We start from the raw sequence: 15,487 nt of genomic DNA on the forward strand, positions 1-15,487 counted from the left end.
AGCCAGTAAGTACAGTACGCTATTCCCTGAAGGGTGAAGGAGCAGACTCGCTCAACCTGAAGTACAATTCCCTTGCCTAGAGCAATGTAACAAATACCAAAAGGAAGTCCACAAGATCCAGAAAAGTTCAAATTTCTGTTTTCTGCAGCACAACAGATGTTCCAAGGCACGTTCATTGTTCCTCTGCATCTTTAGATTACTGGACAAACGTACCCTCAATTTTAGTTTTAGTTTTAAGGAAGATTTTGCTGTCCTCCTCAGAATAAAGGTTTATCACTAAAAAGAGGATAACCAACGCATAAATATTTCTCTTTCATGAGGAGGTTTTTTAAAAAATGGTGTTATTTCAAAACAGAGCCGTTACAACTACTGGTCTCTGACAACATTAAAATGAAATGTGGCGGTACCAGCAGCACTGACTTTTCGCTTCACTTTTCAGGCCTGAATCATTCATTTCTCACAAGAACAAACCCAAAGAGCTGCTTTCCCTGTTGTTATCTGCAACTGGATAATGATATTTAAAACTTCTTTAACATTTAACAGTACATTTTCTATGCCACAGCATCTATTCTTTACTCACTTTGTTTACAGAGTCCTCATAATAACACATTCATCTTAATTATCCATTTTAAATCGGTAGTCAAACAGGTAGGCTAGGACAAAATAAATAATCCTTAAAAAACGTTTTAAGATACTTTTTTTTTCTATAGTGGAAATAAAACATGGATTATCTGCTCCCAAGGTACTGTCACTACTTTCTTTATTGAGAATATTCCCCTGAACTACTTAACACAAGCAAAACCCATCAGTCTCCCATCACCAGCGCCTGGGAGGCTGACATCAAATAACTCAAAAATCAAGTGGTAAGTGACAACCGATACCCACCATTAATTTCCCAGGCCCAACATTTGCATTGAAATCCTTGTGGGAAAGCCCAAGCAAACAAAACGTATCTGAATTTAATAAGAGAGATGAAGTCAGGATAAAGAGTGTCAGAAGCTATTACCATTCTCCATTAAAGCATACCGGTTTCACCAGATGGCATCGGGAGGAAATTTCTCAGTAACCACTGAAGCAGTGGGTACATTATGAAAATTTCATTTCTTCCTCCAGAAAGAAATGTAACATAGGGTAAAGATATCACCAAGCCCTTCTGGTAATGGCAAGCCTGGCGTTCAGACTTAATATACTGCATATGTGCTCCTATGACTAGAAGTGTGGGCAATCAGTCTATGCATTTCTCAGAACAATCTCATTTGTATGGTGGTTTTAATTTAAGATAATTCGCTTTGAGATCCCCACTAGCAGTGCATTACAGGAGTTTTATGTGCCACGATCTATGAAAAAGAGCTAAGTGCGTGTTCTGACAGGTTGGGGAAAACACAAGCGGTAATTATTTCAATAACATCAGCACTGTTTCTCTAACTGGTTTTATAATACACCTGGCCCAGGAAACGATAAAAGGCTCTTAAAGAACTATGCAGAAAAGGTAAAATGACATTGATAAAGAAGCTTCAAAGGATTTGAGGTAACAACGGATGGGAAAACTGGAGAAGCTGCCTGCCCGGCTCCGTCCGGGCAAGGACCCTTACCCCTCCCAAGCCAGAACCAAAACGAATACCTGTACCTGCTCTTCCAGCAGCAGCTGATCCCGGTCAGGAGACCACTGCCCCGTTGTGTCCCCTTTTTTCCCCTAGGGATTTCTTTGTTCCCCAAGATCTACTGAAGTACCTGCCTGCATTAATTGTTTCCTAACGTACTTTCTGACTATGTAATTTAGTTTATTTTAAACACTTTTCTAAATGGCTCTGGTTACAGTTTTTTACGTGTGCTTTTTAAAGAAAAATACAACACAAACCAAGTTATGTCAAGGAGATGCAGCTTAAGGAGCAGCTACAGGTACAGATGTTCCAGGGTGCAAGAGATCACTTAAACTCTTAAATCACCATTGGTAATAGGGAAGGTTTGTGTGGAGAGGGAATAACTATAAATCCCACACACTCAGCCAGGTAAGAAAACTATGGAATTTCACTCAAGGAGCAACTGCAGTCCTGTGTCTACCATGGTGCGTACAGCAAAACTGTTCTTGTCTTTTCCTAAAGCAAAGACATTCACCTGCACCCAGAACCACAACGCAAACCGAAACAGATCGCAAACACATAACATACATCCTTATTTAAGTTTGCAGGTAAACCAAATCAAGGTAATACAAAGAGAGTGTGGTTGAAACCCTTGAAAGATACCCAAAGACTAGATTTAAACAAAAAGCATACCCTCAGTCAGGAACTTAAAAGTATACCAAAGACAAAACCAAGAAACACCCTACTGTAAACAAGAAAAATACTCAACCACCACATGAATAAATATACCAATACCAAGCCCATAACCAGAAATTCTACTTCCCACAATAAGGCCTCATGCTTTCCATCAAACAGTCCAGTGTTGAGAATACCAACTCTATAACAATTATTAACGCAGGATGCCACTTAAAATACTTGTCTCCTCCTATAGAAGAGGACACGCTCCCCTAAAGAATAGCCAGCTCTCAGGTTCTTTGGAGCATGTGTTTTGCTACACACACACCCCCCAAATGAAATGAAGCTTAGCAACTCCCAGTGAAAAATGAAGTTAAACGTGACTGTCTATAAGCTAGCTCATTTCTTCTTGTCATTATGCATATAGTCTCAATAGTGCAAAGAAGTTTGCTGGGGACTATTAAAAATACAGGTTGCATATTTCATTCAAATCCTTATTGCTGGTTTGAGATAAACCTTTAGGATCTGTAAGACCAACTGATTAGCTGAAGTTACGAAGTTAAATGACACCATATTGGGTCAAAACAATGCTTCCCCTGTTAAGACACTCTGACCGACCCCGTAAGACATGCTATTTAGGGAGAACATACAAGCCTGGCCACTCTTTGTGGTCCATTCCTCTTCCCAGCATCCACAGTCACAGCATCACAGATATTAAAAGATCTGTTTCTGCCTATTCCATTAAGCATCTCTTTTGGACAGGTTTATGAATCTGTCCAATCCCTTTTTGAATCTGCTGATATTATCTGTCTCCACCACCTCCTGCAACAACAAAATACAGCAACCCGCAGAGTCACCAAACCCCATCTTTTCAGTAATATTGTGGGTGAGTCACGCAGAACTCGTGCACCGTTACTACCTTTGCTGGGAGCACAGGGAGATGCAGAAGACTCCCTACACTCAGGCAGAGGCAGTATCTTTTGTTATACCCGAAAAGCTTTCAAGACCTGATGAAGAATTTGCATATCCAAAACCTTGTCTGCTTTTCCCAGCACTATCAGCTGATCTAAAAATACATTCATTCCCCCTACAAACCTAGCAACGATGCACTCTGTGGACACTTATTCAAGTTCATCCTGAGACTGGAGTAAGGTTCATTCCTCCCTATTTAAGTATTCTTGGATACAAATACATGACTGTATCTGATTTGCTTTAATTAAATCTGGAAAAGCACATATGTTAGTTTCCCAAATTTTGATCATATATGAGGAATAACTAGCTTACTTTTCCTCTTGACTCTTTACCAAGCGCAAACAGTTTTCAAAACAGCATATAGAAAGAGATACAGCAACAATTGTCCTGCTGACGTTTAACGAAAGGGGTGCAGCCTCTCAAGTCATCATCTAAACATGTTTACAACCAATAGAGTTACAATAGAGCTGTTTAACTTCCCTTTTCTTTTTATTTTACCTGCCAAGTCTCAAACGCCTGCTTGTAGCCTCACAAGGCTCCTCAGCCTCATAGAAGCCAGGGCTCTGGTCTTCCACGCTGCTGGAGTTCTGCCATTCAAAACAGAGATTTCTCCCAGCACCCATAGCAAAAGGCAAGTTCTCATACTCGGGTATTTCCTCGTAGTGACGCACGTTCTCGTACTCTGGAGCACGAGTGCTGGTTACAGAATTCAAATGCATTTCTGACAAACACTCTCCCGAAAGTACATGCCCATCTAAAGACTCCAGCCTTTGGTTATTTCGCATCTCAGGCTGACTTCTGTTTCTCTGCCTCTTCTTCTGTAAGGCCGGACTACTTATTTCTACAGAATGCACCTTGGCAGATTTGGCTTTCCTTTCATTGCCTACAGATGCTGTATTCCGGTTGTTACCACTTCCATACCCCTCCCCGGTGGAAAGGTTGGCAATAGCACTATCCATTGACTGGCTGCCTTTAGACAGAAATTTTTGGAAGTCGCTTTTCATTAAGCAAACCGACAGTTTCATGTTGAGAAACTTTTTCAAGCTGTTTTTCTTCTGATGGTCTTTGCAAGGCTTGTCTGTCCTTTCCATGTCCACAGAAGAGAGAGATTTAGCCCTAGGCTTTGTCACAACAGTCAAGTGGTTGAAGCTGGTAGCAACGTTAGCAGTTTTTAATGATTCAGAATTTCCTGAAAATGGAAGAATAGGATGAGGTAACTTCCAGACGGGTTTCTCAGAAGAACGTTTGGGTATGTCACAGGATGACAATGCACCTTGCCCCTTGGCTGGTGGATGTGTGAAGTGAGATCCTTCCGTAACACTGTTCGACTTGTCCTCACTGGAGGTGTAAGAACTTTTCTCCACAAGCTCTGCTGATGCAGCTTTTTTCAGCAGGCCAGCAGCTGGAAGGCTGTGCCTCTGTGGTTTCTTAGGAATGACTTTTGGAGAACTTTCATCCTTTATTTTACCTTCTTTATCTTCCAATTTTTGTGGGGAAACATGGAGGCTATTGGAAGCAGATGAGTGCTGACTGCTAGTTAATTTGAGTTGCTTTGGCAAACTCATGGACAAAGCATCACACCTGACAAAGTTAGTCCTTTTGTCCACAGCATCTAGCATGCTGGCATCATCTGTCATCTCATCCATGGAGTTAACTAAGTTATGGTCTGCATCTAAAGAACATTCAACACGTTCCACCAAATCAGAAGTTTTGTGTGACAAGTGAGGCAAAAGGTTTTGTGAAGTTGACTCTTCTGTTGCAGGTTCCTTCACCTGATGCATTTTGTCTGCATTGCTTTGAGTTATCTCACATTTTTCAGGATGAAGCACTTCTGTATTATGGTTGTAACAAACACTTTGACCAAGGATATTAATTTTTGCTGGCTTTTTAAAGCTTTGGTCCACAAGCCCAAAGGAATCTTTCTCTGAATTAGATGGTTCCTTTGTTCCTTCTCCTGTGGCGTCTATGCCATCCTGACGGACTAGACATGCAGCACGCGGCTTTCTTGGCTTAGGGATAGGAAGCACTTTTGAGCTCAGGACCGAAGATGTTTCAGCGGAGGCTTTATCAGCATCTGCTTTCATACTTATTTCACCCGAAAATGTGCTATTGCTACTTAAATTTTCATTTTCCAGGATTTCCTGGTCCAATGGGCAAGAGCAACTGTGGTTATTTGCAGTCAAACTAGGACAAATTTCAGACATCTGAAATTCATCAGCAGTGAGCTTACCGTCAGTATTTTGTTGCTTCCCTTTGGCTACCTCAGACGACGAAGACGACTGCACAAGCTCCATAAACTCTATTTTAACGTCGTTCTTGGAATTGCTGCCATCCCCTTTGTCAAGTTTGTCTGCATACCTGTGCCTCACAGGACTGCTGTTAGGAAACACACTATGAGTTAGAACGTCCTTAAGTTTCTCTTCCAAAATGCTGGCTTTCAAAACCACCTGATTTCTATTTGCCAGTTTTTCATTGTGACTGTCCCCCAGAGCTAGTGTGTTTTTGTCACCGACTTTGATGTTCTCCAAGTTTTCAAAGTGCTCAAAAATTATCTGAGTTTTACAGGTGTTCTCCCCATTTCCAAGCTTATGAAGGCATCCAAACTTGCAAGACGACATTGGTAGAATATATGCTGTGTTACCAATACTCCCTTCCGAGGCTTCATTTTTATAGTTCAAGTGGTCTAGCGTTTGAGAAGAATCTCCCCTGTGCTCCTCAAAGCTTTTTGTGCTTTTTCGTGTAGACGATGGAGGCTTAACTTCTGGAACGGATGAGCTCTTGAGAACCTTTGGTTTCGGTGCAATTGCTGGCTTGGTTTTCCTTGCTGCTTGTATAACACCAGAAAGTACAACATCGGGCTTCGGTGCAACAGGTGGAGGTGTTGCCTTGTGTCCTACCACAAATTTTGGTTTGGGGGCCACTGGTGGCTTCTTAATTTCTAGGAAGGATAGAAAACAAAGGCTTTAGTCACCATCAGCCCACAGGACAACTTCACTTGCACCACACTATTGTTAAAAGTCTTGTAACATTTAAATCGTGTGATCTACAAGATCTCAATGTGTGTATGTATACATTTTTCTCTTAAACGCATGGCTCCCTTCCCTGTCAATGCTTTTTTACTAGTTGCCTGCCTTTGTTTTAATCAGACATAATCAGAGTGGTACGAAAAGTCTTCAAGGGTAACTTTTTTGTTAAAAACCAGTTTAACTTTACAAAAGCACATGTCCTTGCTCAGATGCTAAAGTATGATGCTAATAAAAACAGAGCAGATTAGGCTGGTTTTGCAGTTTGAACTATTATAATACCATTTAAAAATGGTGCAAATACGTTAAGTGCCTCGTGTATAATAAGCCATGAAGATAATGGAACAGGGAGGGTAACTACCAGGACAGCTCAGTCCCTTCCCCTACCACCTTTGGAAATGTGTAACCTAAAATTCCCCTTTCCCTTTCTCTTCTTTTCAAACAAATCTGAGATGGATTACCGTACCAGCTGTAAAACCGGCACGTCACTACCAGCAGTTCAGTGAAATGAGTCTGTGGCGTGAAGTTAATGCAGTAACTTGTAGCAAGTCAGTACTTTCCTACTGTAAAAGTAAAATACTATTTCTGTGCCTCTTATAACACTACTCTTCCCAGTGTGTTACTGTCTGACCTAGAAACAATCACCACTGCTTTGACTGATGCCCCACTTGATAGCACAGGATGATAAACCCTGGGGAGAGCAGACGGCAGGACAAGAAGCACATGAGGAACTTGGAGATTATGGAGTTTTGATCGTGTTAGTGGGTTTAGGTGGGTTTGGGTTTTTTGTTTGTTTGTTTTGCATTTGCCTTTTTTTTTTTTTTTAAGGTATGCCTGAAACATTTTAATCTTGCAGATCACTTATGACCAATTTATTTCCACAGGGCTGGAATAATTTCAGATTTCCAAGTGCTTTGAGTGATTTTTGACATGTGAAAACCGATTTATAAAGTAAACAAGTTTCTCTTCTGTTTTTTTTTTGTGTACTACCTCTGTATTTATTACCTTCGTTTTGAATAATATTTTGGTATACTTTCAGGAAGTCATATACATGTTAAATAAAACTCTCAAGAAAACATGCTAATTAATGTTTCACATGCAAAGAGACTGGGTAAGTTATTGATTTATTACTCCCTTTGAACTGTGATTCGGTGTTCAGTTGGTTTGTTTATTGCCATTATTATTATTATAGGTATGCAACTATATCCTAATCTCTAGCCTAGAAATATGAGAATAAAGTTTCAGGCTTGGGGGTTTTTTCTGTTTGGGATTTTTTTGTTTGCTTGTAGGAAATCTAGATAGTAAAAAAAAAGAAAAAGAAGGAAAAAAAAAAAAAGAGGCAGATGCCCTCAGTTGCAGGCATTTCCCAAACACTAAGCCACTGCTCTAAGCAGACAGCCAGAAACAATGTCTCTACTATAGAAACAGGAAAACCATGTTTTTCTAGGACATGAATCATTGAATGGTATCCAGACTGACTTCACTTACACTTAGAATAGCTGTCCTTGCTGCAATTATATTAGCAAGGAGGTAAACCCGATGGCAGAGACAATTTTTGAGCCATTTTGCAAGAGGGAACGCAGAATTTCTTTCTAAAGGTACAGCTCCCTATAGCCACCGCCGCCAGCCAACAGTAAAAAAAAAGCCGCTGCAAAGGCCGTACCACCTTCTGCCTCCTGTCCAAAGACAGGTTTCCCCCGGAGTGAAGAGTCAATGGTTTGCTAGGAAAATAGAAAATATAAATAAAAAAATATATAAGCCTTTGGATGGGCACCTACTGATCCTGAACAGCAGAAGAGAATTGTACGTTCACTTTCAGACAAGGCAACTGCCTATTCAGTTGGAGAATGAAGCGATGGCAATAAAGGAGGCTGTTTTCGTCGGTAAAAACCAAGGAAGGGATACCCAGTTTGACACAATCGATTTGGTTGGAAGAGGCCTCTGGGATTATGGAGTCCAACCTTTGCCCTAACACCCCCATGTCAACCAGACCATGGCACTCAGTGCCACCTCCAGGCTTTTCTTAAACCCCTCCAGGGATGGGGACTCCACCACCTCCCTGGGCAGCCCATTCCAACGCGTAACGACCCTTTCTGGGAAGAAATGCCTCCTCATCTCTAGCCTGACCTTCCCCTGGCGCAGTTTCAGACTATAAAGACTATAAAGTTTTGAGACTATAAGATTGTCACAGAACACAATGCCATAGTAGGCCTAGGCCACGTTCAGTAAAATTTATTCGGTTATTAAAGCTCCCTGAAAACAGGAGAGAGACAGTCTGCTCGGGAACCCTTCCTGATGGCCAAATGAGAGAAAGAGATTGCAGAAGATACCCGACATTAAACACTAGCTAGTTAACTGATATATTTGTCCCACTCCACAAATTGAAGTCCATAAACCTCGGAGTTTCTCTCTCCATAGTGGGACTGCCCAACATTTTGGATAGCAATGAACTAGATTCCTCTGCAGGGCTTTCAACTAGTACTTATTAGGGAGGACACTCAGAAGTTATGATACGATAACTTTACCTGAATATAAGATTCAAAACTAAAACATGAAAATGTAAAGAGATGCAAAGAAAACAAACCAGTTGTTTATATGCCAACAGTGGAAACCTGGATAATGAACAGAGCGAGAAAAATTCACTTCTGATAATAAGTGCGATTCAATACAATTTCTGAAGCCTACTAGAATTTTTCAAATGACTTCGACGTTAAAAAGCGCTGGGACAGACGGAAGAGACTGGCAAGTTGTGCGGTATAATAAAGACACCACTATCTTCTTTAAAGTGACTGCTCGTTTCATCTAGCGTAGATATGGGTCGATGTATTAACAGACACATTACAGTCTCGGTATCAATACAGATCTGCGGTCAAGCCCTCAATCAGAAAGGAATGTGATGAAGAGCCCTTTCAAACACAAATATGACGTGAGAGGAAAGACTCCAGGAAGGGAACACATACCAGTATTTTCCTCAACAAAATATCTTTAAGTTTCTGAAAAATATAAGTGATGAACTCCTTAGGGAAAAAACCCCCACAGTAGTTAGGCAAGGGTAAAAGTGTATTAGATTTCAATTAGAAACCAAGAATTAAAGTTCAGTTGATTATAAACTAATTGAATTCACCATGTGTCGATAAAAAACAGTTCTACATAACACAGTGCTTTAAAAGGGACAATTTCGCACCCTGAATAGAAAGAAAACTAAGTAGGAGGCAACTGTTCTATATAAAGGTGTAAGGAATGACTGGAAGTCATATGAGAATGACTTTTTGTTAAATGACAAGCATAAGCAAGCCTCTTTAGTGAAAAACAACAAATATAATCAAGGAAAAGTTATACAACAAATGCGTGGAGTGGCGAGTTGTTTGGGCTTCTTCCTGGTGCCATATGGAACGGTTCACCTAAGAATAGAGATGGTTGCTTATCCTTAGGAGAGCAAAAACTGAAGAAAATTCGGAAATCACTGTAGGTAGTCATTTTATGACAGCTCCATGCAGGTCTGCAGCTAAGCGGTAAATAATCCTCCAAAGGGAGATAAATATAAAGAGATGAAGGGAGCTGAAAATATGTCTGTACATAGCACCTGCCAGACTGTTAGTGATGGGCTATGTCACCTTCTGGCATTCTTAGGTGGAAATTTGGGACGAACGCAAGAAATAACTACAGAAGTATCCAAGGTCTAAAAATCATGCCTTGAATTCCAAGAAAGCTTGTCCTGCTTAACTTAACCAAGAATTTCAGAAGTGAGATGGTAATACTATATATACTTATGCACATGTGAAAGATTTTGGATAGCAGATGGCTCTAATTAGGATAAAAAAGAGACACGATGAGATGCCATAGCTGACCACTGAGGTTTGACAAGTTCAAACTAGAAACAAAGCTTTAAAATTATTATTAAACCCAAAGGATAATTAACTACAGGAACATCTCGCCTAAGGTTGTGGTGGAGCTTTCTGAACCCTGTAGAAGTTTCAGAGGAAATTTTGGACTGGACGTGGGGTTCTCTGGTTTGTCTTACTCAAGGAATTAGAACAGAGAACCGCTACGATTTCCCTCGCTCCCCTCTCCAATCTTACCCCATTTCTCAGAGAGGATCCCTGCATCCAGACTAGCATTATGGATTACCAGTAATAAACCCAAATGTAAAAGCAGAAACACAAAGTTTTATTTGCATAAACAGATTAAATCATTAGGAGCCATAGAAGCAGCCAGAGATATCCTCTGACTTGCTTGACTAGGCAAAGGAAGAAATCCATAAATAAAGAGACTAACAAAGCTGCCAACACCAACAGGAAATCTACTGCTCATCTAGGAACCGCCAACACCGCATCCAATGCTTTAAGGAAAAAACAAACCAACAAACAAACAAGATGCTGCTCAAAAATACCAACACACCCAACACCCTTAAAAAAAAGTGGGTTAAAAAGGGCATTATTTTTCTAACAACAAATAGCCATTAGCACCACCTGCACATGCTCTTTGTCCGACTTCAGGTCACAGGACAGAGAACAGACATTTGTCCCTCCAGTGAATTATCTCCTCCAGCATGTTGAGGAAAAAGCAACACCCGTTTTCATCCTGTTGAGCTCCTCTGCAACCGATACTCGTTCTTGCTCGACTAGCACATGTTCCTCTCCTGCCTTCAAGCTGTTACAGGAGGATGAGAACACCCTGGAGCAACTTCCACTCCCAATGTTTTGGCCTTAGAGTGTCCATTTCTGTTCTTCAGATGATGGGATTTGGCAGCTGAGGACCTCACTTAAAAATCCTCATGTGTTTTCTCCTATGCAATATCATGAATGAACAGGAAAGCCAGTAAGACAGAGCAGTCTTAAGCACTAGTATTATACAGCTTTAAAATCTTCTCCTCAAATTTTTACCTCTTGTTATCTTGCCTGCCTAGCACAGGAACAGGCAGAAAAGAAGATACACATAAAGTTGGACTGATGCAAAATATCAAATAGCACTACCTCTTCTGCAATAAACCCTACTACTGCTAAAGGAACATTCTCCCAGGTTATCTTTATGCCCATACTTTTGGGATTATGTTAACAACTGCTACACTTGGGAACAGCAAAAGAACAAGAACAAGTGATGTTCACCTGCCTCTGTCCAAGAAACAAGGACAAATGGTTCTGGATGCAGTCGTGCAAACATAACTTGATATTCCTTTCCTTGCAATGCTCCATGTGAGCAGAGGTCTCTCTCCTGGTATTCAGGGTCCCCTCTGGGACTGCCACCCAAAACGTGTCCCCGTGGCAGGATCCTGCAACCCACCCTAAAGCAATAACCTTTGTGAACCACAAAACAGGAGGAAGACAGTGAAACAGTTAATCAGTGTGATGTAAGATTTTGACAGCGGCTAGACCTAAACTTAAGGCACAAGTACACAATCAAGTTACTATGGGGTAAGTCAAGGCATGAATTTAACAATCAGCTACTTTATAGAAGCTAGCCGTATGTATACTCTTCTCTTACTGCACAGTATACAAGGTAGTTTATTCCTTTTCACCTACGAGGTGAATCTATTTCACATATCTATTTCACATGTATTAAGGAAAGAAAAGGAAAGGGCTTGAAACAGTTGCTGGCCTACTGCAAATGTACATTCTGGCTTTCTCACGGCACCTTGTTTACATATGCATGCTGTAGTCTCAGAGTTAGGAAATCACATCTGTACGCTATATATGAAAATAATACGATGCCCAGAAGGTCTCTGCCAAGGGATCGATGTGCTGTTCTTTCTTACGTGAAGGAAAAGCTTGCTCCAACAGCCAATTTACTGTTCCTGGGACTACGTCTGGCATAAACCACTACAACTCACAGACACAAAACAAGAAAGCCAATCTCTAGGGAGAGAGAGAGAAATTGCTACATATTTGGGATATACTCAAAGATTATTGCGATGGCAGTTAACACGCTGCATAGAGAAACAGATAAAGTATTTTAAAACACCTATTCTCCAGTAACTTAAGTTTTAATGACACACAACAAGGCCTTTCAGTTCAATTACTTTGCTTTCAGCTACTGAAAGAAAGTTTCATTAGGTAAACACCTCAAAAAAGTATTCTGAGATCATTAATTTCTTCCCTGTGAGTGTGTATTTATTGCCTCATTATGCAGAGGCTCTGATTTTCTCAGATGCCACAATGCTCAAAAGGAAACAAAAAAAGGAATGAGTCACGACATCCTGGACGATAACGCATGTAGTTTTTAAAATACAAGGGAAAACGATGGTTTCCAGGCCACTACAGTTTTAGAAAACATCCTAAATAAACTGCAAAAGGAAAACATTAATTTCAAAGTCTCAAGTTGTTCAATGGCTTGTTGAAATAAAACAGGAAAGTTGGGGAGAACTAGAGTAAGGACAAGAGATGAATAAACAACCTTTTAAGATCGCATGCGGAGACAGAGCCGAGTAACTCTAATGAGACTTGACATATGAGAGGGTTAAAGGGACAGTAAACCCTGTAGGCCTCCTTTTTGAAATCCTTGAAAGCAATGAAGTTCGATTGGAAAAGTCATGTTGATTTTGTTTATTCCATTCAAAAATACGGTTTTTTTCCCCTTCGAATTACATTTTTGACATTAAAATACACTACATATTTCTCATTGTTGTTGTCAAATCGGATTTTAAGTCTAAGCTATACATTCTGCCCACATTAAATAAGCTGTATAGCTTCACATATAAGGACTGCTCCTTCAGCAAGAAATAATAAATGTCAAACTCATAACTCTGAGCTTTTGTTTTTCCCTTTTAAAGGCAAAGCACACACTTGAAGACAGCACAATAGTTCCAGGCAGAAAGTGAGCAAATTCATCAGCATCACATATAAAGAAAATGCACTGCATGAGAAAGCAACGAGAGGAGAATAGCTATAAATGAAGGTTGAAACCAACATACAGGTTGATCATTATAAGATAATTTTTAAATTATCCAGAAGTAGTTTAAATAAGTGCTGTAGTTCCTTAGTTCTAACAAGTCCAGATTTACATACACATTTTCAAATACATAAGCAACAGCTATTGCAGAACTCCTTCGCCTGTCACTGAATTACGTCCAGTTCTGGACTGAGATGTAACAGAAACAATTTTGTAGAGGAACTAGAAAAGATATTTAGCAAGAAACTGAATATGCACTGCATTATTTAGCAAGGCAGAAGGCAAGCTGGAGTGGAGTTAAGGCTGGGTTATCGATGTCGGACCATTCGCATACGTCCAGCTCTGGACTGAGATGTAACTGAAACAATTTTGTAGAGGAACTAGAAAGATATTTAGCAAGAAACTGAATATGCACTGCATTATTTAGCAAGGCAGAAGGCAAGCTGGAGTGGAGTTAAGGCTGGGTTATCGATGTCGGACCATTCGCAACTTCTGTCCACAGGCAGAAGCTGTGTTCGGTATTTCTCTCTGTGCCGTAGTCCCCTCAAGCAGCACGTTATCTCTTACAGAGAGTCCTGCATATCAACCTGAAGTCACTCATATCTGCAAATCCTACTTACGAGTATTAAACCAATACTGATGATGCTGTACCAGGTCGCTGTGTTCTAAAGGTACATTAAAAGAAGGCACAAGAGAGAGATACTCAAGCTCTTCAACTTAAACTGAAGGAAAGGCAGAAGGATTTCTTGGGCATTTCAAGTTCCATCCGAAGCCTTCACACATGATTATATTTTTACTGAAACGCTGTATTACCAATCAGTCGTCAGAAATCTAGCTCATGTAGCACAAACCAGAGTAATAACTAAACTCAGAATTAAATAATTTCAGTGTAGGAAATAGATCCTACAGCTCACAGGACTGAAATTATAATATAGGAGTGGGTAAGTTTTTATGTGAGCGATAGCTTTATAAAGCATGTCTGTGTATTTCAGGAGCTAAATTGTGCAGCAATGCAAAGAGATGGCAAGTAACCCTTCCGAACTGTCTTCTGGCAGTCGCAGTCATTTCGTACCCTGCCTGTGAGCTCCTTAACTGAAGTGTCAAAAGCTGTCATGACACAGCAGGATCACAAAACTCTGCTCTTGTTTCACCTGTTCCCCATATTATTTTTTTTTATCCTCACATAATCCATCGCACACAAAATACTCTTCATCCCTCTTCAACAGCCTTCACATACCCCTCAGCTTCCCTCTTCCTGCCCACCGGGACTCTCCACGCCTTCCCCTTCCAATCCCTCGCTAAAATTCACATTTTCCATGAAACTGTCCCGCTTTCTTCTTACCGATATTCCTCAGCATCCCTTTCTCTTTTGCCTTCTAAGTGACTTTGTTCACCAGCACCCCTTCCCCCTCACCTTCCCCACAAACACCATCACAACATAAACTAAACCAAGAGAGACTCAAGCCACACCGCCTCGGCTCTAGAAGTCCTAAAAATCACTGTTTAGTGCTGAAAATCTACCCAACTTTCTGAAACTCAGCACCACATCGAATTTTAACAGCCCAGCTCCAAGCTCTTGAGCACCCTCTAACACATACCTTCTATTTGCACAGCTGTTTCACTCTTCAAAGAGCAGGGGTGACCTGCAGTACCAGGGCACTGCTGAACAGGGTGAACCTGCAACGCAGCTGTGGAGCAGAGACCGTACCCCCCTTTAGTACGTGTTTTTCGGGATCTAAACGAGATCAGTTCTGTCATATATATTAAAAAATGGGAATATGTGAAATGAAGCAGAAAGATGCACTAAATAGCTTTTTCTTTTCCAGTAAATTTTGAGTAACTAAGAGAACCCAGCTAACTTCATTAACGCTGGACTCAATAACAATTTGACATATTTGAGAGGAAATCACTGAGAATTAGGTTGATGGTTTTGCTCGAGGTTTGTGTGTTGCTCTTTCTTTCAACCCCCCCATCCCAACCCTTACAGGACGCACTTTGCTGCTCCAGGTTTACACTGTAATTACTTGCGTTTCCCCCCCAATACATCATAACTTACACACGACATCTGTTCAAGGCAGAAACAACTCCTATTCTCATCTTCCAGCACACTAAGAAAGGCATCTACTAATCTAACAGATGGGTGAACAAAAGTACTAACAGCACACCACCCTGCAGCCAGAGAAACAACAACAAAAAACCACGAGCAACTCCCTTAAACACGGAGAGCTCTTGTTCTAAACCAAGAATTTGCCTTGCAGCTCGTTCAGCCATAAAATTGGCAGCGGCGAAGAGGAGGGGGAGGAAAGGTAAGGGAAGCCCTGCAGCCGGGCGGCTCGCACCAGCGGCTGGGAA

General features: G+C 40.8%; 1 pseudogene across 1 annotated transcript; it reads right to left on the bottom strand.

Annotated features, from left to right (window-relative positions):
- Positions 1-3,721: 3,721 nt before the first annotated feature.
- On the bottom strand, positions 3,722-6,270 carry LOC104155143 (annotated as a pseudogene). Its single transcript, XR_696472.1, has one exon. The product of XR_696472.1 is annotated as an FYVE, RhoGEF and PH domain-containing protein 6 pseudogene (transcript).
- Positions 6,271-15,487: the final 9,217 nt, after the last annotated feature.

The sequence above is a fragment of the Cariama cristata genome, unplaced genomic scaffold (assembly GCF_000690535.1).
Source record: "Cariama cristata isolate BGI_N322 unplaced genomic scaffold, ASM69053v1 scaffold5467, whole genome shotgun sequence".
NCBI classification, from domain to species: Eukaryota; Metazoa; Chordata; class Aves; order Cariamiformes; family Cariamidae; genus Cariama; species Cariama cristata.